General features: G+C 33.1%; 1 protein-coding gene across 2 annotated transcripts in view; it reads left to right on the top strand.

Moving 5' to 3' along the window:
• LOC111086467 overlaps positions 1 to 2,626 on the top strand; it is a 34,759-nt gene that overhangs the window by 11,643 nt on the left and 20,490 nt on the right. The window lies entirely within an intron of this gene.

The raw sequence follows: 2,626 nt of genomic DNA, 5'->3' as shown, positions 1-2,626 counted from the left end.
ACTGCTAAATTAGGGACGGCTAGCTCAGATGGCCCTCGTGTAGCTTTGCGCGAAATTCAAAAACAAACAAACAAAATTTTCCTTCCTTGAAACATCATACTATGTTACTTTATCATATATTTAATTGTTTGAAGGATTGCTATCCTAATATGGAAACATGCAGTTATATAAGGACATATAAGTTTTCACGAGTACCTGATGTTTAGCGAGTAATTCTCCTGAATAAGTATTTAAATTAATTTTCTTTGTTTCTTCCTATTAGGCAAAAAATATACTTGCCACGCCTTCTTGTTTTGGAATCACTATGATAGCCAATCACTGGCGTCCAACTTGTTTTTTGTCACTTCAGAAGTATACATCTAAACCTATAATATCGTGAAATGAGCTGAAACCAAGAAAACAAAATGTATATTATCATGGTGGCTATAAGAATACAGCTGCACGCAAGGACTCAAAATATGTGTCGTAAACTGTACTCAAACGTTATAATCTGACCTCTTGATATTTTTGTCAGATTAACTTCAGCAGCCATTATTCAAGTGATACATAACAGTGCCAATCATTTTGATAATATAACGTGCAAATCAAAATTACTTATTTTCCTAAACTATCACATTTTTTAAAGTTACATATTTTATATTACTCCAACGTACCCTTTAACTCCAACATGAACGAGAAAAAATATTTTTTGAAGTGTTTCTCTTTTTCCTTTTTTTTTTTTTCAGGTAAAATTTGTCCCTCATTTCAATATTTTTCGTTGTTTTTTTCGATAAGCAAGAACGGAGTTATGTTCTAATAAATATAATTTAACAGATATTAGGCTCAATTTGGTGCCTTAGAAATCCATCATTGCCAGCTGACAAGATAAGTATAAATATTTCACGTATAAGGATAACGAACAAGTTTTTTGGGTTTGTTTTTTTTAAGAAAAACCTAGCACTGTTTTTATGACCATCAGTGATGAAGAAGCATATCTGAAAGCTTCACGTTATTCTTCAGCTTTTATGAGAAGTGCTTGTTATAACCCAGAGAATCGTGAAAAAATGCCCAAAGTGAACATTACATTCTTACTAAATTGTCCATATGGCGGTGAGGTGTGGAGTAGGAGTGGCGTGAAACGTCAGCGAATCGAAGTATTCATGGATGACATGTACGCTTGTATTACGCGAAATGGAACGCTAACAAAAAATATTCAAAACTTCTCACCGCTACTTGGCTCAGGAAATGCTGAGAAACATATATATATATATGTATATCTACAATATGGAAAAAAAAACCCATCTCAGATGGCAAAAAAATACAAAAACTAAGGTGTTTGACTTTTCTATCATCCAATAATGCAGAAGTTTAGGCTCAACAGATTACCCACCGAGTCAGACATTGTCAAATTATCCTTAGGTTAAACCATGCATCCATAAATGAGTTACTGAAGATTAAAAAACATATTTCACTGGAAAAGCTTTATATACGCATGCGTAGCTGTACACACGGTTAACTCCAAGTGCCTGAGTATTTGTGCAAAAAAAAAAAGAAATACAGTAATATTAGTTTGTATTGTAAAATCCAAATTCCTGGGACATAACTGTAATTATTTTCGCATTAACTTCGTACAACATTACTATATAGGCTGGGCGTTGATATTTTTACATAATGAGTTTTTTTCAAATTTATAATTGTTGTAAACCCAGAATGGTACCTCGTATGGTTTATATTTTCTTCGCAGTAGACTTTAAGTTATGAAGAGTACGTCCTTTATATAAGTGCTTTCGAATTATGTCAACGTGTGATGTTCTGAAGAACTAATCAGCGAATCTCGCTTCTTAAGTTTTTCCTAAATATTTTATACAGTGTTATAAATTCAGCCGACTAATTAATTTCCATACACCGTTTTAGATTCAACAGGCTGGTCAATTTCCATACACCGTTTTAGATTCAACAGACTAGTTAATATCCATACACCGTTTTAGATTCAACACACTGATCAATTTTCAGATACCGTTTTAGATTCAACAGACTAATTAATTTCCATACACCGTTTTAGATTCAACAGACTGATCAATTTCCATACACCGTTTTAGATGACACAGACCGGTCAATTTCCATACACCGTTTTAAATTCAACAGACTGATCAATTTCCATACACCGTTTTAGATTCAACAGACTGATCAATTTCCATACACCGTTTAGATTACACGGACTGGTCAATTTCCATACACCGTTTTAGATTCAACAGACTGATCAATTTCCATACACCGTTTAGATTCAACAGACTGATCAGTTTCCATACACCGTTTTAGATTCAACAGACTGGTCAATTTTCATACACCGTTTTAGGTTACACAGACTGGTCAATTTCCATACACCGTTTTAGATTACACAGACTGGTCAATTTTCATACACCCTTTTAGGTTCAACAGGCTGATCAATTTTTATAGATTATTTTAGTCTAATCAATTTCCACAGAGTGTTTTAGATTCAACAGGCTGATCAATTTTTATAGATTATTTTAGTCTAATCAATTTCCACAGAGTGTTTTAGATTCAACAGGCTGATCAATTTTTATAGATTATTTTAGTCTAATCAATTTCCACAGAGTGTTTTAGATTCAACAGGCTGATCAATTTT

Source organism: Limulus polyphemus, unplaced genomic scaffold (assembly GCF_000517525.1).
Source record: "Limulus polyphemus unplaced genomic scaffold, Limulus_polyphemus-2.1.2 Scaffold1120, whole genome shotgun sequence".
Taxonomy (NCBI): Eukaryota; Metazoa; Arthropoda; class Merostomata; order Xiphosura; family Limulidae; genus Limulus; species Limulus polyphemus.
The sequence above is the reverse complement of the archived record's forward strand: the minus strand, read 5'-3'. Positions and strand labels throughout refer to the sequence as shown.